The 26,484-nt window shown below is 46.5% G+C and overlaps 1 long non-coding RNA gene across 1 annotated transcript in view; it reads left to right on the forward strand.

Moving 5' to 3' along the window:
• The window catches only part of LOC142657235 (uncharacterized), a 50,220-nt gene extending 47,204 nt beyond the window's left edge, over positions 1-3,016 (forward strand). Inside the window, exon 2 of the long non-coding RNA XR_012849849.1 lies at positions 2,624-3,016. This is a non-coding gene — a long non-coding RNA (uncharacterized LOC142657235). The remainder of the gene's footprint in view (positions 1-2,623) is intronic.
• The last annotated feature ends 23,468 nt before the right edge of the window (positions 3,017-26,484 follow it).

The following is a 26,484-nucleotide window of genomic DNA, read 5'->3' on the forward strand; positions in this document are numbered from 1 at the left end:
ACTGACCCAAATAGTAGTGAAAGGAGGCAGACAAGGATTGCATTTTAGCATCTGTATTATGACTGCAATAACCATACAGCCCACGGATTTACTGAACTAAACCTTGATCACCATTGGGTCCAGGAATTGAGACCAAAATGCGGTCACCAAAATGAGCCTGTATTATAGTCATCTGAAACCGGATTTATAAAGCCCCATGCACACGAACATATTTTTGCGGCCTCAATTCACCTGCAAATCCGCCGTGGTTTCCACGGTCTGTGCATTGCCCAAGAGCATGGACCGCAAAAAGAACGGACATGTCTTATCACGGCCATGTTATCACGGATATTTTGCGGTCCAGGCTCATAGAAATGAATGAACGTGGCCATGTGCACGGCCCGCGATTTGCAGGCGGCCGCTGTTGACACTCCGAAGCCGTCTGGGCCGCAAGTCACAGCCCGTGCACACCACTACGGTCGTGTGCATGAGGCCTTAGTCTTTTTATAAGTCTTTTTTAGGACGTTTTTCATTTATTTCTTACATTCTTAGAAACCAGATACAAAGGATACATTATTATAATATGCAAGTGTTTGGATATTTCTGTTTTTTTTCTATGTAAATAAAGCTTACTTATTGTATGATGATAAGTTATGCCACTCTCTCATATACATTGACTTCAATTTATTTTTATATTCAGAATTTCTGTTTGCTGTTTGTGAAAGGAGACAGTATTCTGTACATCCAGAGGCTACAAACTGACACAGGCATACATTTTGCTAAAATGACACTCTGGGCAAAAGCTTTTGCCATTAGTGAAAGCACTCATCCCATCCCCAAAGTTTAATTTACCTATTCCCACTTGATCTGGAGATCCATGAGATTCTTACTGCAAGCCGCTAGCTGCAAAGATGCTCAAACTGTACAGGAAATACCACTCTGAGGTCAGTAAAAAATAGTGTAGTACCGTGTTAGCCAGAAACAATTTGCAATGTTAAATACATTTGCGTAAAAAAAGACAAAAGTATAGTAAGGTATGATACCTTTATTGGCTAACCATAAAAATTATAAATGCGAGCTTTCAGAGCGCATAGGCCCCTTCTTCAGGCAAGTTTACAAATGAATGACTTAGAAAAAAGCACAACATTTAAGATGTTACACAAAGACAATTAAACACACATAAAGAAAAACATTATCTGCAGCCCAGCTATGTGGTACATACGGATCTGTTCAGACAGTAAAGACAGAAAACAACACCTGCTATCACTGAGGAATACATTCCTACAACAGGGATACAATCCGCAGATTATAGATGACCAGATCTACAGAGCCACAAGAATTCCAAGGAGCAATCTACTGGAGTACAAAGAGAAAGAAGACAACCACAGGGTGCCCCTAGTGGTCATATAGAAACCCCAAATGAACATCTTGAGGAAAATTGCTTCTGATCTCCAACCTATATTTCACAGAAACAATAAACTAAAGGAAATATTCCTGATTTTGCCCCTCCTTGCATACAAACAGCCACCAAACCTACCGGGGATCCCACGTCAGGAGTAGGGGACGTCTAGGACTTCTCCTGGATCGGTCCCCTACTGTGCCACCATAGGGGACCACTCCAGGAGAAGTACCTGACTTCACTGTCCATATATGGACAGTGATGTCAGGAGCTCCACCTGGAGCGGAATCACCGGCCACAGAGCCGGGGATTCCGCTTCAGGAATAGGGGACTTCTCCTGCTGCGGAATCACCGACCACAACGCAGCAGATTCCGCTTCAGGAGTAAGGGACCGCTCCAGGAGAAGTCCCTGACATGACTGTCCATATATGGACATTGAAATCAGGGACTTCTCCTGGAGCAGAATCCCCGGAAACAGCGCCTGGTACTCTGCTTCAGGAGTAGGGGACTGCTCCAGCAGAAGTCCTACACGTCACTGTCCATATACGGATAATGAAGTCAGGGACTTCTACTGGAGCGAAATCCCCGGCCAATTAGTGATTCTGCTCCAACAGGGACCAAAAAAAATCTCCTTTTCAGCGAGCGAGTGGCATAAGTCATGACTGTCACTCGGATCACATCCAAGTGTCAGCCGTGCCTTACGCGGCCCCATAGACTTCTATTGGAGCCATGCAGCCGGGAGAACGTCCCAAAATAGGGCATGTTCTGTTTTTTGATGGCCTGATTTACCGTCCATCAAAAAAATCGGCCGCGTGAATAGCCCTATTTGGGGTCTAATGTACTTACTGCGGTCGTGTGACGGCTGTTAAATAAACCGAGTTTCAGCTGTGTTTCCCTATCGTGTGAACAGCCTAAGACATTAATTTGTAAACTTGCCTGAAGAAGGAGCCTGTGTCCTCTGAAAGCTCGCATATATAAATTTTATGGTTAGCCAATAAAGGTATCATACCTATAATACTATTGTCTTTTTTTACACAAAATTATTTAACATTGCACTCTGAGGTCAAAGAGGCATATTCTCTGTTATAAGCCATATCCCTTAGATCAGAAAACTTATGAGGAATTGAAACACAGCATATATTAGAAAGCTTCACTACTATTCTTTACATAATCATTATCTTTATTGTTTGCATTATTTAGCATATTAAACGAAAATAAAGTAATATAAACCTAATTATTTTGCAGAAAGAAGCCCAGATGTCTTTCCATGTCCACCAACTTTACTCTGGAAGATGGATCTCAATTGTCCTTTGTTGCTACAATCTGGAAGGATCTATTTGCCATAGAAGTCAAACTTTAATGAAAGTTTTATTTTAGCTCATTGCTCTACATCTTGAAGAGTTAAGTTATGGATACAAACACTAGATGTAAATGTGGATGTGTCTAGGAGAACTTTTTACAGTAGAATATTGCCAGCCATACTTGCTGAGCAATGACACTTGAGCCTTGCAGCCTGGACACTTGTAGCATAACTATGGTATTTAATTTTAAAGGATGGCAGAAACTTTTCGAGACTGTGCATTTTTCTTCATGTCATTTAAATTTTCTTTTGGATAAACTGACTTGAGATTGCCAACATTTTAATTAGCAGTAACAGATTTCTATATTTTGTAAATGAATATTATATCACTATAAAAGGAAATTTGAATTTGTGATAATCTCAGCCATTCTATATGCCCATGTGATCTTTACTGTCTCTATAAACCCTGCAATGTTTATAGCTAATACCTACATACTAGTAGAGTGTATAGAGCTGTTTTTTTGCGACCCCATTTGTAAATGCAATTGCTATTTGTGGGAGCGCTTCTTTAACCAAATGTCATTTCAGAGTTTTCTTTAACTGGTTTCTTATCAACATTGATATGGATAGTATAGCCTGCCTGGCCTGTATAAAAGCAGCCACTGTCAGAATATCTGTGCTGTGTGAATGAGCCGGAGTAAACTACCTTCTCATTTTTTGTGCTTTAAACTCCTACCCATTTGATTTGGTAATGCTTTAATTTGGTTTCGTTTAGTTTTTGTATTTCTACAAATCAGCCACAAAATTTTACTTTTCACTGTAATATGGATTTCAATCCAGAATGAAAATGTTTACATTCACTGTTAGAGGAAGAAATAAATGACTCTAAATGAAATAAAAGTGCCGACTCAAAAGCATTTCTATAATTATTTTATAAAATGACAAAGGTGTCATTCATATACAGTGAAGGAAATAAGTATTTGATCCCTTGCTGATTTTGTAAGTTTGCCCACTGTCAAAGACATGAACAGTCTAGAATTTTTAGGCTAGGTTAATTTTATTAGTGAGAGATAGATTATATATAAAAAAAAACAACAGAAAATCACATTGTCAAAATTATATATATTTATTTGCATTGTGCACAGAGAAATAAGTATTTGATCCCTTTGGCAAACAAGACTTAATACTTGGTGGCAAAACCCTTGTTGGCAAGCACAGCAGTCAGACATTTTTTGTAGTTGATGATGAGGTTTGCACACATGTTAGATGGAATTTTGGCCCACTCCCCTTTGCAGATCATCTGTAAATCATTAAGATTTCGAGGCTGTCGCTTGGCAACTCGGATCTTCAGCTCCCTCCATACGTTTTCGATGGGATTAAGGTCTGGAGACTGGCTAGGCCACTCCATGACCTTAATGTGCTTCTTTTTGAGCCACTCCTTTGTTGCCTTGGCTGTATGTTTCGGGTCATTGTCGTGCTGGAAGACCCAGCCACGAGCCATTTTTAATGTCCTGGTGGAGGGAAGGAGGTTGTCACTCAGGATTTGACGGTACATGGCTCCATCCATTCTCCCATTGATGCGGTGAAGTAGTCCTGTGCCCTTAGCAGAGAAACACCCCCAAAACATAATGTTTCCACCTCCATACTTGACAGTGAGGATGGTGTTCTTTGGGTCATAGGCAGCATTTATCTTCCTCCAAACACAGCGAGTTGAGTTAATGCCAAAGAGCTCAATTTTAGTCTCATCTGACCACAGCACCTTCTCCCAATCACTCTCAGAATCATCCAGATGTTCATTTGCAAACTTCAGACGGGCCTGTACATGTGCCTTCTTCAGCAGGGGGACCTTGCGGGCACTGCAGGATTTTAATCAATTACGGCGTAATGTGTTACCAATGGTTTTCTTGGTGACTGTGGTCCCAGCTGCCTTGAGATCATTAACAAGTTCCCCCCGTGTAGTTTTCGGCTGAGCTCTCACCTTCCTCAGGATCAAGGATACCGCACGAGGTGAGATTTTGCATGGAGCCCCAGATCGATGTCGATTGACAGTCATTTTGTATGTCTTCCATTTTCTTACTATTGCACCAACAGTTGTCTCCTTCTCACCCAGCATCTTACTTATGGTTTTGTAGCCCATTCCAGCCTTGTGCAGGTCTATGATCTTGTCCCTGACATCCTTAGAAAGCTCTTTGGTCTTGCCCATGTTGTAGAGGTTAGAGTCAGACTGATTAATTGAGTCTGTGGACAGGAGTCTTTTATACAGGTGACCATGTAAGACAGCTGTCTTTAATGCAGGCACCAAGTTGATTTGGAGCGTGTAACTGGTCTGGAGGAGGCTGAACTCTTAATGGTTGGTAGGGGATCAAATACTTATTTCTCTGTGCACAATGCAAATAAATATATATAATTTTGACTATGTGATTTTCTGTTGTTTTTTTAAATATAATCTCTCACTGGTAAAATTAACCTAGCCTAAAAATTGTAGACTGTTCATGACTTTGACAGTGGGCAAACTTACAAAATCAGCAAGGGATCAAATACTTTTTTCCTTCACTGTAGTTCTATACATTGACCTTTATTCAGACGCAGCAATCCTGAACACAAGGGGGGGGGGCTATAGAGGGCATAAATGCTGCTGTTTTTAACAGTTTTTGTATTTGTTAAAGATGCTGCATCCAGATGTTAGAGTTTTTTGGAGGCAGAAAAATCTACCCTAAAATTCCTTCAGGAATTTTGAGGCAGACTTTGACCTGCCTGCACTCTCTTTGCAACGTTTTTTTGCGGCGTTTCTCGCAGCGTTTTTCAGCACCGGCCATTGAGCGCCGCGGGCAAAAAATGCTGCGAAAAACGCTTTTTCTGCCTCCCTTTGATGTCAACGAGAGGTCAGAGATGGAAATGCCTGAAGAAAGAGCATGATGTTTCTTTTTCCCGCAAGCGTTTTTTTCCGCTCGTGGGAAAAAAACACCTCCCATTGAAATCGCGGGGAAAAAACACCTCCAGTTTTTTGGCACGGTTTCCGACGCTATTCAATTCCATTAATGGCCAGACTTAGGCTATGTTCACACGGCGTAACCCGCTGCGGATTCCGCCGCGAAATGCCACCTCCCATTAATTTCAATGGGAGACAGACGCTTCTTTTTCCTGCTAGCTGATTTTTTCAGCTAGTGGACAAAAGAAGCGCCCTGCTCGATCTTCTGGCAGATTCAGCCGAAACCTTCCATTGAAGTAAATAGGAGTAGGAATCTTCCTGCTGACAGCAGGAATAATTCTGTGGTGGATTTTGCGGTGGAACCTGACAAGCAAAATCTGCCGTGTGAACATAGCCTTAGAGTATGCAATCTGTAACACTGCACTGATGCATTAGCCACCCCAGCTGAAGAGTGTGCCTCCTGGGCATTTGTGACCAACAGAAACATTATTATTAATTATATATCAGTGTTTTAAAATTACACATTAGGCTATGTTCACACAGAGTTTTGTGACAATTTTTTTGATGTGGAAACCGCGCCGCAAAACTCGTCAAAAACGGCCCTGAAATGCCTTCCATTGATTTCAATGAGAGGCGGAGGTGTCTTTTTCCCGCGAGCGGTAAAACCGTCTCGCAGGAGAAAGAAGGGACATGCCCTATCTTCGGGCGTTTACGCCTCTGACCTCCCATTAAAGGAACAGTGTCATCACAAATTATTTTTTTATATGTTAAAGATGTTAGTGCTTTATTAAAAACGTTTATATTCATTTGTGTATTTGTGTTTTACTTTTTCTTATTTTTACACTTTTTCTTCCCTATGGGGGCTGCCATTTTTTGTTCCATTTCTGTGTGTGTCGATTAACAACACATACAGACATGGAATACGGCAGCCACAGTCCCATAGGGACTGCGAACGGCTCCCGTCCCATTGACTGCAGTGTACGGCGTCTGTGTGGGAACTGCGCATGCGCCGCTCCCACACAGTCCTATTCGAAATTGGCGCCATCCGGCGCCATTTTCCTGTGGACCGGAAGTCGCGGTCGGACAGTAATATTACTACTTCCGGTCGCGGCTTCCGGATTTGTGCACTTGCACCAGCGACAGCAAACGGAGAGGACGGGCCGGAGGGAGCCGCGGCGGCAGGAGCAGGTAAGAGATTTCAATGTATGTTCGTGTTTGTGTGTGTTTACTACTGTATGTAAACCTACTACACTGTGGGTTAGCTCAAAAAATGGCGACACACAGTGTAGGAGGTTACATCGTTCAAACCCCTCGTTTATCCCGGCACTAGCCAGGATAAAGGAGGGGGGGATGCTGAGAGCTCGCTAGAGCGAGGGCTTTTAACCCAATGTTGCAATGCTGCAATTTTGGGAACAGCTCCATCTAGTGACCAAAAATGGGTAGTATTATAAATTAGAAATAATTTATAATATTTCCTGGACTCGTGCAAAAAAATTAAAAAAATTTGAACAATGTTTAATCACCCACACACTAAATGTTTAATTTTTTAAAAAAAAACATGTTTTTCTGGCAACACATTCCCTTTAACATCAATGGGTGGCAGAGAAAGCGTATTTCGCGGCGTTTTATGCCCGCGGTGCTCAATGGCCGCGGGCGAAAAAAGCTGCGAAAATGGGCGTGCAGGGAGAGGAAAATCTGACTCAAACTTCCAAACTGAATTTTGAGGCAGAATTTCCGCCTGCAAAAAACTCTGTGTGAACCAAGCCTTAAAGAGGCTCTGTCACCAGAATATAAATTCCCTATATTGTAAATGATGTGATCGGCGCTGTAATGTAGATTACAGCAGTGTTTTTTATTTCGAAAAACTTTCATTTTTGACTGAGTTATGACCTATATTAGCTTTATGCTAATGAGTTTCTCAATGGACAACTGGGAGTGTTTTACTATATGACCAAGTGGGCGTTGTACAGAGGAGTGTATGACGCTGACCAATCAGTGACCAATCAGCATCATACACTTCTCTCCATTCATTTACTCTGCTGATAGCGATATATCTATCTCGCTATTTGCAGTCACATAAACACACTATAACGCTACTCATGTGTCATGACAATGAATATACATTACCTCCAGCCAGGACGTGACGTGTATTCATTCTCCTGACCACTTCTGTAGCGTCTCTGGGATTTACAACACAGCAGGCGTAGTCTTGCGAGATTACGCTGTAAACTGTCATTCACAGCGAGATCTCGCTGTGCTGTGCTGTAAATCACACAGACACTACAGAAGTGGTCAGGAGAATGAATACACGTCACGTCCTGGCTGGAGGTAATGTATATTCATTGTCATGACACATGAGTAGCGTTATAGTGTGTTTATGTGACTGCAAATACAAATAGCGATATAGATATATCGCTATCTGCAGTGTAAATGAATGGAGAGAAGTGTATGACGCTGATTGGTCAGCGTCATACACTGCTATGTACAACGCCCACTTGGTCATATAGTAAAACACGCCCAGTTGTTCATTGAGAAATTCATTAGCATAAAGCTAATATAGGTCATAACTCAAAAATGATCGTTTTTCTAAATAAAACACTGCTGTAATCTACATTACAGCGCCGATCACATCATGTACAATATAGGCCACTTATAATGTGGTGACAGAGCCTCTTTAAGCAGTTATTTTATAATTAGGCACTGTTTGGTATGACTAGTTGTATACTCTATGACAAATCACCATATGGGGAAGGGGGCGCCAACAGAAGGTACAGCAGTTCGTACATTTCTCAGCTCATAAAATCAGTTCTGTAGTTTCTATATACAAGCATATACAGTACACATAGCTGCCCTGATATAATTGCCAGCTTAGCACTCTGTAAATATTGCTGCCACAATGTTTAGTAAAAAAAAAACACCTCTTTATAATGTATATAGTAATAAAGTTTATTTTTAATAATCCCCTTATTTCCGCAAACGATTGGCTAAATATGATATATACCAATCAGCCTTAACATTAAAACTTCCCGCCTACTATTGTGTAATACGCATCTACACAGCTCTAAATGCAGCAGGCTGCGAAACACTGTGTGTTCTAAGACCTTTCTATCATGGCCAGCAGTAACTTTTTCAGCAATTCGTGCTACAGTAGTTCTTTTGTGGGATCGGACAGACTGGCTAGCCTTTGCTCTCCACGTGCATCAATGAGTCTTGGGCCCCCATAAACCTGTCATTGGTTCATCGCTTGTACTTCCTTGGACTATTTTTGGTAGGTACTAACCACAGCATACCGGGAATACCCCAAAAGGCCTACCGTTTTGGAGATTATCTGACCTAGTCGTCTAGCTATCACAATTTGGCCCTTATCAAAGTCGTTCAGATCCTTACACTTCAACCATAACTCCCAACCGTCCCGGATTCAGCAGGACAGTCCCGGATTTCTGGAGAATTATACTGTATGGCGGCAGCTAAAGTGGCATTATACTGTATGGGGGCAGGTATCGGGGCATTATACTGTATGTGGGCATCATACTGTATGGGGCAGCTGTGAAGACATTATATTGTATGGTGGCAGCTAAGGGGGCATTATACTGTATGGTGGCAGCTATCAGGGCATTATACTGTATGGTGCAGCTATCGGGGCATTGTACTGTATGGGTCAGCTATGGGAGCATTATGCTGTATGGGGCAGCTATAGAGCATTATACTGTATGGGAGCACTATACTGTATGGGGGCATCTGTGTGGACATTTTACTGTATAGGGGCAGCTATAGGGGCATTATACTGTATGGGGGCAGCTATGGGGGCATTACACTGTATGGGGCAGCTATTGGGCCATTATGCTGTATGGAGTTACTCTATAACCACATAGCAACTGAATAATACCCCCATACTGTTACTGAATAATACAGCCACACCATAACCACATAGTGACTGAATAATAATACCCCCATATAATGACCATATAGTGGTAGATGCCAGTTATAGACAGGAGCTCTGCAGACCTTATAATGTTACCACCATATAATGGTAGATGCCAGTTATACACAGAAGCTCTGCAGATGATACAAGTGATTACAGTATATTTATATCTGTAATGGCCGCGGTCGTAGACCGCAGCCTCCCCTTACCTGCTGGCGACCGCAGACCTCCTTCCTGTGGCCGACGTCTCCTCCCTTGAGACGTCAGCACAGCCGGCCGCTCTGTCCTGCTATATCCGTAAGGGGGTGCGTGCGCGCTGGTTACTGGCCTTAAAGGGCCAGCGTGCGCTTATGTAATTAATTGATTATTTCCCAAAGCACCCTGGACTATATAAAGGGCCCTGCCCTTTCGCTCCTTGCCTGAGCCTTTTTGTAGTTTCCCATGTTCGTATTGCAAATGGTCCCTTAGTGTTATCCTGGTCCCAGTGTTTCCCGTGCCCTGCTACCTACATCCTGTATCCCGTGCTGTGTTTGGTTCCTGAGTCTGTCTAGTGTTGGAGTCGTATTGTACCGCCCGCTGTTATACACCACGTCTGGTGTCATCTGTCACTCCTGTTATCATCCACCACGTCTGGCGCAACCTGCCACGCCTGCTGGTATACACCACGTCTGGTGTCATCTGCCATCCCTGGTATCATCCGCCACGTCTGGCGCAAGCTGCAACATCTAGCCCCATCTGTGCCTAAGCCTCGGCCACTATCTGGACTATATCAGGTACCCTTGTGTTACGAACTTTTGCATAGACTTTGCATAGACTATGACTTGACAAGCTGCCTCTCCGCTATGGCGAAGCGGCCTAGTGGGTCCACATACCCCAAGATCGTGACAATATCCGGTGAATCCCAGGTAATGTTTTCTCTGATTAGAGTCATTCACTTTCCCTTTTTTTCTCCATCCGGCCCAGAGCACTGTGCTGACTGTAGCGTCCATGGCCGCGGGCCGTCGGGTTTACTCACCTCCCGACGCCCGCAGCCATGGATCTGTGACGTCCGCTCCGTTCGGCTGTGTCCCATAGGGTGCGCGCGCACGCTCGTGGCCGGCCTTAAAATAGGAGGAAGTCATCATCATCAGCTGCCACCATTTCCTGGTCTATAAGAAGGCCCCTGGCCTTCTAATCCTTGCCTGAGCGTTGTTAGTTTTCCCAGTCTGTCTTGCAAATGGTCCCTTAGTATTTCCCGTTCCTGTTGTTACCCGTGCCTTGTTTCCCGTTCCTGTTTCCCGTGCTTTGCCTTAGTATCAAGTCGTGCCACATCCTGTGTCATCTGCCACGTCCGGAGGACTCCGCCACGTCCTGTGTCATCTGCCACGTCCGGAGGAATCCGCCACGTCTGGCGCAGCCTGTCATCCGCCACGTTTGGCGCTGTCTGCTGCAACCATCTCCATCTGTATATGGTATATGGTATCTAATCCTTTCCATTCCTGCATGAACTACATCTGTGCTGTACCTGCATTTCAAAACGCTGAAACTTGTATTTTATGGTATATAACTCTGCTTTCCTGTCTTGCTATATAGTCTGTTATCTCTAACTTTTGTCAAAGTGTTTGATCGTCATTAAGTTTTATGATCATCCAGACCAGCTAGTTTATTTGTTTATCTCTGCAGAGCTTTTCACCTCATGTGTCTAGTTGATTTGATTAATAGCTGAACGAGCTTAATTAGGCCTAGATCTGAGCATCTACTCCCCTATAAATTTAGATGTAGCATATGGGGAAGGCACTCGTGCAGGGGGGCAGGAAGGCAGAAGTCATCTCTGTCCAAGTGTCATACTGTCAAAGTGTCCTGGCAGTTATACATGGCAGTTGCACAGGGTCAGTGACAGGTAAGCTTCAAAACCAAACAATCTAGCACACATTCTAATTATTAGATTTCAAACTCTATCTGTTTACAAACAAACATGTTCGCTACCGCGCTCATCATTATAGCTGCTCTTGGTTTACAATCCTTTCGCCCATTTAGGCCTTGCCAAAAAACAGTCCACATCAGTCCCTCTCTCCTTGCCTCACCCATGTACAGTTCCCATGCACTATTCACTTTCCTCAATCAACTTAACCCATCCCATCCCACTGCCCAACATAAAAAACGCTCTCATAAATCACAGAACCATATGCTGTCTCTCTCCATTCTCCTGCTGCTAGCTGCAGGGGACATATCTACCAACCCTGGTCCTCCCTTTTCTTCTGCCAAGCTCAACCACTTACCTGTCACACATAGAAACCCTGCAAATCTTCTTGCCATTCCTTGTACGTCTTCTACTGTCTCTTTTAACTGTGCTCTCTGGAACTCTCGGTCCGTGTGCAACAAGCTCACCTTTATTCATGACTTCTTCCTTTCTAACTCTCTCAACCTCCTGGATCTTACAGAAATATGGCTACACCTGTCTGACACTTCTTCCCCTGCTGCTCTATCTTATGGTGGTCTCCAGTTCTCTCATGCCCCCAGACCTGAGAACAGGCAGGGTGGAGGAGTAGGTATACTTCTTTCCCCACACTGCACTTTTCAGGTCATTCCCCCGGTCCCCTCACTCACATTTCCCTCTTTTGAAGTCCACACCCTAAGACTCTTTCACCCTTTTTCCCTCCAAGTGGCAGTTGTCTACCGCCCCCCAGGCTCACCCCGCCTATTCCTGGATCATTTTGCTGCCAGGCTTCCACAATTTCTATCCTCTGAAACACCCACTCTCATCATGGGTGACTTCAACATCCCCATTGATAACCCAATCTCCTCGACTGCCTCCCAGTTTCTATCTTTAACCTCGTCCCTAGGTTTGTCACAACTTACTAACTCTCCTACACATGAAGACGGGCATTCGCTTGACCTGGTCTTCTTCCGGCTCTGCTCAGTTTCTGACTTTATTAACTCTCCTCTCCCGCTTTCTGACCACAATCTTCTCTCCTTTACTATCAAATATTCTCTGCCTCCTCAGGTCATCCCTACGTATCAGACATACAGAAATCTACATGCCATTAACACTGTGAAACTCATAGACAGTCTACAGTCCTCATTGTCCCCTATCTCTTCCCTCTCCTGTCCCAATCTGGCTGCCAAACTTTACAATAACACTCTCAAAAATGCATTGGATGAAGCAGCCCCCCCCTACACTCCAAACCAGCCGACAAATACGACGACAACCCTGGCACACGCCTCAATCCCGCTTTCTTCAGCGGTGCTTGAGATGTGCCGAACGACTGTGGAGAAAATCGCATTTGGATGCAGATTTCCTCCATTACAAATTTATGCTCAAAACTTATAACTCTGCCCTTCACCGAGCTAAACAAGTCTATTTCACTTCTCTCATCTCCACACTATCTAATAATCCAAAACGCCTCTTTGATACTTTTTACTCCCTCCTTAGTCCTAAAGTGCAGACGCCGATCACAGATCTCTGTGCTGAAGACCTGGCCAATTATTTTAAAGTTAAAATTGACAACATCCGGCATGATATTATCTCCCAGTCCCCTAGTAACATCGATCCCCTTCCCTCCCGCACTCCCTCTTCTTCACTCTCAGCATTTGACCCAATAACTGAAGAAGAAGTCTCGAGGCTCCTCTCTTCTTCTCGTCCTACTACCTGTCCTAGTGATCCTGTCTCCTCACTCCTCCTCCAGTCCCTCTCCCCAGCTGTCACTGGTCACCTGACTAAAATATTTAACCTCTCTCTTTCCTCTGGTATCTTTCCCTCCTCTTTTAAACATGCCATTATAAACCCATTACTGAAAAAACCAACTCTTGACCCATCCAGCGCTGCTAACTACCGACCAGTCTCTAATCTGCCCTTCATCTCCAAACTCCTGGAACGCTTGGTCTACTCTCGCCTTATCCGCTATCTCTCTGCTAACTCCATTCTTGACCCCTTACAATCTGGTTTCCGCACTCAACACTCCACAGAAACTGCCCTTACTAAAGTCTCAAATGATCTCTTGGCGGCTAAATCGGACGGTAAATCCTCTCTCCTGATTCTTTTGGATCTCTCTGCAGCCTTTGACACTGTAGACCACAAACTCCTACTTAACATGCTCCACTCTATTGGCCTCAAGGCCGCGGCTCTCTCTTGGTTTTCCTCCTATCTCTCTGACCGCTCGTTCAGTGTGTCATTTGCTGGTTCCACCTCTTCTCATCTTCCCCTTGCTATCGGGGTTCCTCAGGGATCAGTCCTAGGTCTGCTTCTCTTTTCTCTCTACACAGCCCCTATTGGACAAACCATCAGCAGATTTGGCTTCCAGTACCATCTTTACGCTGATGACACCCAATTATATGTCTCTTCCTGTGACATCACCCCTGCTCTAATACAGAACACCAGTGATTGTCTGTCCGCTGTCTCTAACATAATGTCCTCACTATATCTGAAACTGAATCGTTCTAAAACTGAGCTCCTTGTGTTCCCACCATCTACTAACCTCCCTAAACCTGATGTCTCCATCTCTGTGTGTGGCACTACCATCACTCCTAAGCAGCACGCCCGCTGTCTCAGTGTTATTTTTGACTCAGATCTTTCCTTTACTCCTCACATACAATCACTTTCACGCTCCTGTCATTTTCACCTCAAAAACATCTCCAGAATCCGCTCTTTTCTTACGGAGGAAACCGCCAAAACTCTCATTGTTGCTCTGATTCACGCCAGGCTCATCTTTATGACCAACCGCTACACCAACGCCTCTACCATGTGCCAGTCACTGCACTGGTTGCCCATCCCCTTCCAAATAAAATTCAAACTTATTACTCTCACCCACAAAGCTCTCCACAGTGCTGCACCTCCTTACATCTCCTCCCTCATCTCTGTCTACCACCCTACTCGGGCTCTACGTTCTGCCAACGACCTTAGATTAAAATCCTCCATAATCCGAACCTCCCACTCCCGTCTCCAAGATTTCTCTCGTGCAGCACCCGTCCTCTGGATTGTGCTACCCCAGACAATCAGATTAATTCCCAATATCCACAGTTTAAACGTGCCCTGAAAACACATCTTTTTAGACAGGCCTATAACATTCCCTAATCTGACTCCTTTCCATGGCCCTCCTTTTAGATTAGTCATCAGAATAAGATTCCCTCACACTCCTTCTCTTCATGTCCGTCATACACGGATACTGGCTGGTGACTGGCTCATGCAGCTTTATGTTACCACCGCATGTGTATAAAAATGGCCGGACCATTGTACAGAACAAACACTGTTACACATTGTGTCTCCCTTATTTCCTCATAGATTGTAAGCTCTTGCGAGCAGGGTCCTCACTCCCCAGGTTTGAATTGTAAATGAACTTTGTCACTATGTAATGTCTGATATTGTTTGTTTCATGTTCCCTCTAAATTGTAAAGTGCTGCATAATATGTTGGCGCTATATAAATAAAGATTATTATTCTTATTATTATTATCTGTGCCAGAGCTTCGGTCACCATCTGGACTATCCAGGTACCCTTGTGCGGGACATTGTATTTCTGGGGTTTCCTGTGGTTTGGCCAGCTGCCTTGCCGCTACGGCGGTACGGCCTAGTGGGTCCTCTAACCCGCTCCGTGACAGTACGCTCAGGCCATGGACCCCGCTGGTCAACCTGAAACTTTGATGACACAAGCCATGCTGGCCGAGATGGAGGATCTCCAGTCACGACAAGACCAGCTCCTCCTGTCGGTGAACGCCATAGCCAATCGGTTGCTCGCTCCAACCATAGTCGTCACCGCACCCGTCCCTGCGGTTCCTCCTGCTACCCACAGTTCCCCTGGAGACATCTTTGGCTGATGCCTAAGTTAATGGACTGCCTCTGCCTGATCCCATCATCTCTAAAACCAAGCCGTTGAAGCTCCAGGTTGGAGTACTTCATTCTGAATTTCTTTCTTTCCTTGTTTTGCCCAAGGCCATCAATCCTGTTCTGCTGGGCCTGCCTTGGCTTTGACTACATGCCCCAGTCCTGGACTGGAATTCTGGAGAGTTTCTCAAATGGGGCTCCAAGTGCCATGGTCATTGTCTGTTGCAGATCCATCCTGTCCAACCTCCTCTGCCTCAGTCGTTGGCGGGACTGCCTCCCCATTTTGCTCAGTATGCAGATGTTTTAAGCAAAAAGGAGGCTGAGACGCTGCCTCCACATCGGACCTATGACTGCCCCATTGAACTGGTTCCTAATGCCTCTCTCCCCCGTGGACGGGTATATCCTCTCTCCTTGCTTGAGTCTCTATCCATGTCGGCCTATATCAAGGAGAATCTGGAGAGGGGTTTTATACGAAAATCTTCCTCCCCGGCCGGGGCTGGATTCTTCTTCGTTAAAAAGAAGGATGGATCCCTTCGTCCCTGCATTGACTACCGGGGCCTCAACCTGATCACAGTCAAGAACAAATACCCGTTGCCACTCATCTCTGAGCTGTTTGATCGCATACGAGGGGCCAAAAAAATTTCTAAGCTAGACCTGCGTGGGGCTTACAATCTAGTCCGGATTCGCCGGGGTGATGAATGGAAAACGGCATTTAACACCCGGGACAGGCACTACGAATACCTAGTGATGCCCTTCGGACTGTGTAACGCTCCCGCAGTGTTTCAGGAGTTCGTTAACGATTTCTTCCGGGATCTACTCTATGTCTGTGTTGTTATTTATCTTGATGATATTTTGATTTTCTCCCCAGATCCGACGACTCATCGGAGGCATGTCCATCAGGTTCTACTACGATTGAGGGAGAATCATTTATACGCCAAGCTGGAGAAGTGCGTCTTTGAGAAGAGTTCTCTGTCCTTCCTGGGCTACATCATCTCGGATCAAGGCCTCAAGATGGATCCTGAGAAAGTGAAGGCTGTCCTGGAGTGGCCACGTCCCCAAGGCTTAAGGGCCATACAGCGGTTCCTGGGATTCGCCAATTTCTACCGGCAGTTTATTCCTAACTTCTCTTCTCTGACGTCTCCCATCTCGATCCTTACCGAGAAGGGTGTGAACGCCAAAGTGTGGACTCCAGAGGCAGAGTCAGCATTTATTAGCCTCAAGAGAGCCTTCACTTTAGCCTCGATCCTCCATCATCCTGACGTATCTCGGCAGTTCTCACTGGAAGTGGACGTTTCCTCTGTTGGTGCAGGTGCACTTCTGTTCCAGAGGAGCAACAAAGGAAAGGCAGTAGTATGTGCCTACTACTCTAGACTGTTTTCTTCTGCTGAGCGCAATTACTCCATTGGAGATCGGGAGCTGCTGGCCATCAAATTGGCTCTGGAGGAGTGGAGACATCTTCTGGAGGGCGCTGCTCACCCCATCCTGATCTTCACCGACCACAAGAATCTTACTTACCTTCAGTCCGCTCAAAGACTGAATCCTCGTCAAGCCAGGTGGTCGCTGTTCTTCACCCGTTTTCTGTTTGTACTCCACTACCGTCCCGCGGACAAGAATGTGAGGGCCGATGCCCTGTCCAGATCGTTTGAGACAGAAGACACGGTGGAGTCCCTTCAGACCATCATAGACCCGTCCTGCATTGTCACTGCTAATCCTCTGCAGGTTAGAGACATCCCTCCTGGGAGGACTTTTGTTCGGTTGGCAGACAGGAGAGGAATTCTCTGCGGGGGACATAGTTCTAAACTTGCTGGGCACGCTGGTGTCCGTAAAACCCGAGACCTGATTGCTCGTCACTTTTGGTGGCCCACGCTACCTAAAGATGTTCTGGACTTTGTCTCTTCTTGCACGGTGTGTGCCTCTAACAAAGTGACTCACTCCAAGCCTGCCGGCCTGCTTCAACCTCTGCCTGTACCCAATGCCCCCTGGCAGCAGATTGCGATGGACTTCGTCACAGACCTTCCCCCCTCAGCAGGATGTAACACTGTCTGGTTGGTGGTGGACCGGTTCTCTAAGATGGCTCATTTTATTCCGCTGACCGGCCTACCTTCTGCTCCTCGTCTGGCGAGTCTCTTCATTCTACACATCTTTCGCTTGCATGGCTTGTCTCTACAAATCGTGTCAGATCGGGGTGTTCAGTTTACCTCTAAGTTCTGGAGATCCCTCTGTAAACTCCTGGATGTGAGTTTGGACTTTTCCTCTGCCTATCACCCCCAGTCCAATGGGCAAGTTGAGAGGATCAACCAGATCATGGAAAATTATCTCCGCCACTTCATCTCTTCACAGCACGATAACTGGGTACAGCTTCTTCCATGGGCCGAGTTTTCTTACAACAACCACACAAGTGAGTCCACCACTTCCACTCCGTTTCGCATCGTGTACAGTCAACATCCCAGAGTCCCTCTTCCTGTATCAACTTCATCTCAGGTACCCGCTGCTGACTCTGCATATGGGGACTTCCTGCAAATCTGGCAACAGACCCGGTCCTCTATTTTGCTGGCGGTAGATCGCATGAAGCAAAAGGCAGATACTAAGAGAAGAGAGCCGCCTCAGTATCTTCCTGGGACTAAAGTCTGGCTGTCCTCTCGGAACATTCGCTTGAGGGTGCCTTCATACAAGTTTGCTCCCAGGTTCCTTGGTCCTTTCGAGATCCTGCAACAAATCAACCCTGTCTCCTATAAGCTGCGGCTGCCTCCTACCCTCAGAATCCCTAACTCCTTCCATGTGTCCCTCCTGAAACCAGTGGTCCTGAACCGCTACAGCAAGACTTCTAGCTCCACAGTTGCTCCCAGCGGTCCTTCTGATGTATTCGAGGTAAAGGAGATCCTGGACTGCGAAAGGGTAGGAGGAAGGACTTTCTATTTGGTGGACTGGAGAGGGTTTGGTCCTGAGGAGAGGTCCTGGGAGCCAGAGGAGAACCTTAGCTCTCCTGCTATTATTAAAAAGTTCCTCTCTCACTCTGGCCCCAAGAAGAGGGGGCGTAAGAGGGGGGATACTGTAGCGTCCATGGCCGCGGGCCGTCGGGTTTACTCACCTCCCGACGCCCGCAGCCATGGATCTGTGAGCGCTGGTCCCCATCTCCTTCCTAGGAGACGCCAGAGCTCACTTCCGCTCCGTTTATCTGTGTCCCGTAGGGTGCGCGCGCACGCTCGTGCCCGGCCTTAAAGGGCCAGCGCGCGCAAATAGGAGGAAGTCATCATCATCAACTGCCACGATTTACTGGTCTATAAGAAGGCCCCTGGCCTTCTAATCCTTGCCTGAGCGTTGTTAGTTTTCCCAGTCTGTCTTGCAAATGGTCCCTTAGTGTTTCCCGTTCCTGTTGTTACCCGTGCCTTGTTCCCCGTTCCTGGTTCCCGTGCTTTGCCTTAGTATCAAGTTGTGCCACGTCCTGTGTCATCTGCCACGTCCAGAGGAATTTGCCACGTCCTGTGTCATCTGCCACGTCCAGAGGAATCTGCCACCTCCTGTGTCATCTGCCACGTCTGGAGGAATCCGCCACGTCCTGTGTCATCTGCCACGTCCGGAGGAATCTGAAACGTCTGGCGCAGCCTGTCATCCGCCACGTTTGGCGCTGTCTGCTGCAACCATCTCCATCTGTGCCAGAGCTTCGGTCACCGTCTGGACTATCCAGGTACCCTTGTGCTGGACATTGTATTTCTGGGGTTTCCTGTGGTTTGGCCAGCTGCCTTCCCGCTACGGCGGTACGGCCTAACCCGCTCCGTGACACTGACTTATTCCAACCATGACTTGTCTCTGGAAAATTTGACACAGACATGTTGGCTTCTCGCTTTTCCAGCAGCCTCCGACTTATACCCCATCCTCTAAACAAACTTGTAATCAACAGTGCCCCAGATAGTAATAATGATCCCTCAGTGCTCAACACAGTAAAAGTGCCCCATCAGTAACCGTGCCCCCACACTAAAAATACCACTTTTGTGCACCCTGTATATAGCACCACAGCATCCCCTGTAGATAGCATCACACAGCCCTCCCCCTTGTATACAGTGCCACAGCATCCCCTGTAGATAGCATCACACAGCCCTCCCCCTTGTATACAGTGCCACAAAGCCCCCATTGTATATAGTGCCACAGAGCCCCCCTTGTATATAGTGCCACACAGCCCTCCTCGTATACAGTGCCATACAGCCCCCCTTGTATATAGTGCCACACAGCCCCCTTGTATATAGTGCCACACAGTCCTCCATTTGTATATAGATCTACACAGCCAACCCTTGTTTATAATGCCACACAGCCCCCCTTGTATATAGTGCCACATAGCCCCCTTTGTATATAGCGCCACAGCCCAATCCCTTTTATATAGTGCCACACAGCCCCACTCCCTTTTATATAGTGCCACAAAGGCCCCCCATCCTTTGTATATAGTCTCACAGAGCCCCCTCCCTTGTATATAGTGCCATACCGACCCCTCCCTTGTATATGGTGCTACACATCCCCCTTCCTTGTATATAGTGCCACACAGCCCCATTCCTTATATATAGTGCCACACAGCCCCTCCTTGGATACAGTGCCACACAGCCCGCCCTTGTATATAGCACCACACAGCCCCCCTTGTATATAGTGCCACACAACCCCCTTGTATATAGTGCCACACAGTCCTCCCTTTGTATACAGATCCACACAGCCGACCCTTGTATATAGTGCCACACTGCCCTCTTGTATATAGTGCAACACAGTTCCCCTCGTATACAGTACCACACAGCCCCCCCCCATGTATATAGTGCCACACAGTCCCCCCCATGTATATAGTGCCACACAGCCCCCCATGTATATAGTGCCACACAGCCCCCTCCCTTTTATATAGTGCCACACAGCACCTGCCCTTTTATATAGTTCCACACAGCCCCCTCTCCCTTGTATATAGTGTCACACAGCACCCTTTCTTGCTTATAGTGCCACAGAGCCCCCTCCCTTGTATATAGTGCTACACAGACCCCTCCCTTGTATATAGTGCCACACAACCCCCTCCCTTGCATATAGTGCAACACTGCCCCCTCCCTTATATATAGTGCCACACAGACCCCCCCTCTTGTATATAGTGCCACAGAGTCCTCCCTCCCTTGTATATAGGGCCAGACAGACACCCCCCTTGTATATAGTGCCACACAGCTTCCCACTCACCTTTTATATAGTGCCACACAGACCCCCCTTGTATATAGTGCCCCACAACTCCCCCCTTGCAAATAGTGCCACACAGCCCCCCCCCCCAAAAAAAATTGCACTTACCTCGCCCCGTTCTCGTGATGGATGGAGCGCTTCACAGCCTCCGCAGGCCAGCAAGATGCAGTGACGTCATCACGCCGGCCTGCGCAGGGATTCTTCCCAGCGCCTTTTAGGCTGCAGGCTGAACGTGGCCTGCAGCCTATAGTATTCAATTGTATCTGTGTTCTGAGAATGCAGATACAAGTGACTGTGGCTGTCACTAGCACCGGGGCCCCCTCTGGTGCTAGCAAAGCCACCAGGCATGAGGGGGCCCGTGCCGCCCGGCCCATAAACATTGCCCTCATGCCTCATCTCTCTTTGCGATACTTGTAAATTGGGAGGTTTGCTTCAACATTTTTCCAGCTTACAATACATCAGCGTTAAGATCTAGCTGTTCACTTGCTGACTTAGGCTATATTATCACATTTTGGATTTGCTGCGGACTTTTCGTCCAGATTTGCGGATGGAGAATCTGCAATGTATTACAGTAGCAGCAAAGTAGATAGAAATTGAACAAATCTCATCCACATGCTGCAAAAATTTTCGATGAAGAAATTGACCAACGGTGTCGATTTTTAAATCCCCAGCATGACAAATTTTGTTGTGGAAGGTGCAGAGATGGGTTGGGGGTTTTCCCATTTAATTCAATGGTGAAGAAAAAAATTGCAAGCAAATCTATTGTAGCGGTCCTGATAAGTTATAAATAAAAAATACTTTACTGAAAGTTTACGATGAAAAATACTCCCTAAAACATATCCATATGCCCCTATTCACCCCATGTCCTTTTGGCCCACATGGGACTGCCTTTCTTCTTTGGTGTATGGATAAGCGCAGTTGATATCAGAGATATCCATACAGAGATATCCACAAAAAATATTTCTAATGCGTGGCTTACATTTTTTACAATGGAAGCTTATGAGCAACTGGGGATCTGAGGTATACGTCTCAAGAATGTCCGAACGTATAGTTCCGATGGACACTGTGAACGCAGTGTCATAAGGGCCTTACTACGCATATGTTCCATAATTCTTACAATTACAGACTCTGCCCCCAAATCAATCATTCTCTCAGATTATCCATGACTATCATATGGTTAACAACACTTAGTAGGCATCAGAAGGGTGGAGTATTATAAGCAATGTCTTATTTCCCTTGTAGTTTGGATGGTTACTGTCAGGTTAATGACAGACTGGCAACAAGCCAGAGGCGAAGCTAGGTTCTCCAGCACCCGGTGCAAAGATTCCGTTTGGCGCCCCCCCCCCCCCCCCCACCAACCTCTTTCCCGACATCTCCTTCCCCCTCGCCGTGTTTGTTTTCTCTACCAATCGACGTGTCATTTATTTTCCACATTTCTTTTTATGTAACGCGAGCATAAAAACATTTGTACATTTTACAAGCAATATGGTTCTATACACAACACCAGAACCAAGCTCAGTACACATATACAGGACCAGCACAAATACAGCTCAATTTAGTGCTACCCCTGCCGTATAGGTGTTTACGGCGTAAAACTACAGCTCCCAGCATGGCCCGAACAATGGTAAGGATATGCTGGGAGATGCTGTTTCACAAAAAATAAATCATATCATAATCATCTCGCTGCAGATCATACAGTAACTACAGTACTGATTAGAGGCAGAATAAACATTTACATTAGTTAACTCACCGGTGACGTCTCAGATTCTAGTTCTTTTTCTCCATCCGGTCCAGACCTCTATGATGACTTCACCCGGTCACAGACCATTTCTGCAGTTTGCGGCTCACATGACTTCAGCTTCTCACTTTTCCAACATTTCTACACCTATAAATAAATATAAAGTTATCATTATACCACACACTACGCCCCTAAATATAATAGTGCCATACACTGCACCTCTAATTATAATAGCACCATACACCGTGTCCCACACACACTGTGCCCCCTGTAGATAGTGTCTGCCATAGAGCCCCCTGTAGATAGTGCACCCATATAGCCCACCCCTGTATATAGTGTCCCACAAATAACTCCCCCTATAGTGCTCTACAGATACCCCACCCCTGTATATAGCCCCCTGTAGATATAGCCCAACCTTGTATATAGTGCTCCACATATAGCCCAACCCTGTATATAGCCCCCTGTAGATATAGCCCACCCCTGTATATAGTGCTCTACAGATAGCCCACCCCTGTATATAGCCCCCATGTAGATATAGCCCACCCCTGTATGTAGCCCCCCCTGTAGATATAGCCCACCCCTGTATATAGTGCTCCACATATAGTCCACCCCTGTATATAGTGTTTCACAGATAGCCCACCCCTGTATATAGCCCCCCTGTACATATAGTCCACCCCTGTATATAGTGCTCCACTAGATAGTCCACCCCTGTATATAGTTCTCCACAGATAGCCCACCCCTGTATACAGGGGTGGGCTATCTGTGGAGCACTATATACAGGGGTGGACTATATGTACAGGGGGGCTATATACAGGGGTGGGCTTTCTGTGGAGCACTATAGGAGGAGCTATTTGTGGGATACTATATACAGGGGTGGGTTATATCTACAGGGGGACTATATCTACAGGGGGACTATATCTACAGGGGGACGCTATATCCAGGGGTGGGCTATATCCAGGGGTGGGCTATATCCAGGGGTGGGCTATATCTACAGGGGGACTATATACAGGGGTGGGCTACATACTGGGGAGGGCTATATACTGGGGTGGGCTATATACTGGGGGGCTATATCTACAGGGGTGGGCTATATCTACAGGGGTGGGCTATATCTACAGGGGTGGGCTATATCTACAGGGGGGCTATATCCAGGGGTGGGCTATATCCAGGGGTGGGCTATATCTACAGGGGTGGGCTATATCTACAGGGGTGGGCTATATCTACAGGGGGGGCTATATCTACAGGGGGTCTATATCTACAGGGGGGGCTATATCTACAGGGGGGGCTATATCTACAGGGGGCTATTTTCTATATAGACCCCCCTGTAGCTATAGCCCACCCCTGTATATGGTGCTCTATAGATAGCCCACCCCAGTAAATAGCCCCCCCTGTAGATAGACACCATGCGTGTAGATAAAGCCCCCCGCATGTAGATAAAGCCCCCCGTAGATAAAGCCCCCCCGTGTAGACAAAGTCCCCCACCCCCCGTGTAGACAAAGTTCCCCCCGTGTAGACAAAGTCCCCCCTCGTATAGACAAAGTCCCCCCCCCGTGTAGACAAAGTCCCCCCCCCTGTGTAGACAAAGTCCCCCCGTAGATAAAGTCCCCCTTGTAGATACAGCCACACTTTCATTACAATTAAAAAAAAATAAAAAAATACGCCACGCCGTCCGGCAGCCATGGAGACCTGCTGGAGACGTTCCGTGCCTGGTCATTCATTGCTTCTAATTATGCCTGTGTCCTATAGACACAGGTACAATTATAGTGCAGGAGGAGGTGGCGCTGGCGCCCCTCTCTAAGCTGCGCCCGGGGCACATGCCCAGCCTGCCCCCCCTAGCTACGCCCCTGAACAAGCCTTTAGATCAGGGGTCAGGAACCTTTTTGGCTAAGAGAGCCGTAAACGCCACATATTTTGAAATATAATTCCGCGAGAGCCGTACAATATGTTTAAAGGGGATACATGTCCTGTGGAGAGGGGGATACATGTCCTGTGGAGAGGGGGATACATGTCCTGTGGAGAGGGGATACATGTCCTGTGGAGAGGGGATACATGTCCTGTGGAGAGGGGGATACATGTCCTGTGGAGAGGGGGATACATGGCCTGTGGATAACCTGTGGAGAGGGGATACATGTCCTGTGGAGAGGGGGATACATGTCCTGTGGAGAGGGGGATACATGTCCTGTGGAGAGGGGGATACATGTCCTGTGGAGAGGGGATACATGTCCTGTGGAGAGGGGATACATGTCCTGTGGAGAGGGGATACATGTCCTGTGGAGAGGGGGATACATGTCCTGTGGAGAGGGGGATACATGTCCTGTGGAGAGGGGGATACATGTCCTGTGGAGAGGGGGATACATGTCCTGTGGAGAGGGGGATACATGTCCTGTGGAGAGGGGATACATGTCCTGTGGAGAGGGGATACATGTCCTGTGGAGAGGGGGATACATGTCCTGTGGAGAGGGGGATACATGTCCTGTGGATATCCTGTGGAGAGGGGATACATGTCCTGTGGAGAGGGGGGGGGGGTACATGTCTTTTGCTCTATTTTGCGCCTTCAGGACCAGACACCGTTTAGCCATTTTTAGCACGTGTTAGTTAAATGGCTCTAACTTTTTTATTTGTTGGGCTAACGACGTGATTTTTGCGACGTTTTTTCCGTAGACAATGCAGGTTTCATTTTTTATCGTTTTTATACACACCTTTTTTGCTATTTTGGAATTTTTATTCATAAAGTTTGAAAATAATAGTAAAAAAATAAGCTTTTTTACATTTCAGCTATTATTTTTTTTTTGGTAATAACATAGTTTTACCCTAAAATAGACCTTTTATTTGTGATCGGCATTGTCTACCGTAAATTTTTATATATTACATGTCTATATTAGGGTAATTGGGTCAGCGCTAGCGTTACAACAATGATTGGCGGGGGGAACGGTTTTTTTGGGGTGGGTATTTTATGTGTATTTATTATTTAAATTTTTTTTGCACTTTACTTTATTATTTTTTTATTACTATGGTCTGTCCCCCAAAGGTCAAAGAAGACCTTTGGGGAACTTTATATATTTTCTTTCTTTTAAATTTACACCATGTTTTTCCACTGTAACTGGAGCTGCACAGCAGCCCCAGTTACAGGGGAAATCAGCCCTCTCATAGTGACGATTGTCACTAATAGGGCTGTGCTGGGTCTTGTTAGACCCAGCAGCAGTCTGTCAGTAACAGCACCCGGCGATCATGTGACCAGTCACATGATCACCGGGAGGAATAGAGACAGCGCCGCTGCTGCTGTCTCTATTCCTATACACAGCGTTCATTGAGCGATGTGTAAGAAGACATCGGAGAAGACAGAAGCAGCGAAAGCTGCTTCTATCCTCTCCTCAGGGTCCCCGGCAGTCACTGACAGCCGGAGACCCGACATTCAGCTGCCCGATCGCGCGGGCAGCAAGTTAAAACCCGAGCCGTAGAAAGTCTATGGCTCGGGTTTTAAGGACCCTGACCGCTGGCCGTAAAAATAACAGCCAGCGGTCGGGAACCAGTTAATGGCAGAGCGGGGAGATACCTCCATGCTCTGCCGTAGTGTTCAGTGGCGTCCCGCTGTAGCAGCCATAGCGGCTGCTAGCGGAGCCTCCGGCCATGGTGGGGGCCCGTGCCGGCGGGCGACACGGGCCCCCTCATGCCGCGGGCCCCGTAGCAGCCGCTACTGCTGCTACGGCGGTAGTTACGCCACTGCATGCATCCTTCCCATAGACAGGTAGGAGCCCTGTCTGCGAGCCAGATACGGCCATCAAAAGAGCCATATCTGGCTCGCGAGCCATAGGTTCCCGACCCCTGCTTTAGATGGTTAAAGGATAAGGTTGTAACTTAAAGAACTTGTTTAAGAGCTCTCCAAGGAAAAAAGTATCAACTATCTCTTCTAAGACTAAGGGTCCTTTTACACCGGCCCATTTTGGTTAGAATTGGGATGAGCGATCGTTTGCTAGTCCCCATACATTTCTATCATGTTGGCAGCACGCCTTCCCGTTTACACAGGGAGATGTGCTGCCGATAACAATAATATTTTGTGCATTTAAAACGATACAATTAGCCGATGAACGAGTGTTTGCTCGTTGATCGGCTGACTGTTGCCCTGTTACACAGGGCAATGATCGGGAAGGAGCGTTCTGTGAATGCTCGTTTGCCCAATAATTGGCTGGTGTAAAAGAGTGCTAAGTCTACAGCTCCAACTTGTTTCAAGACTTTAG

The sequence above is a fragment of the Rhinoderma darwinii genome, chromosome 7 (assembly GCF_050947455.1).
Source record: "Rhinoderma darwinii isolate aRhiDar2 chromosome 7, aRhiDar2.hap1, whole genome shotgun sequence".
Lineage (NCBI taxonomy): Eukaryota > Metazoa > Chordata > Amphibia > Anura > Rhinodermatidae > Rhinoderma > Rhinoderma darwinii.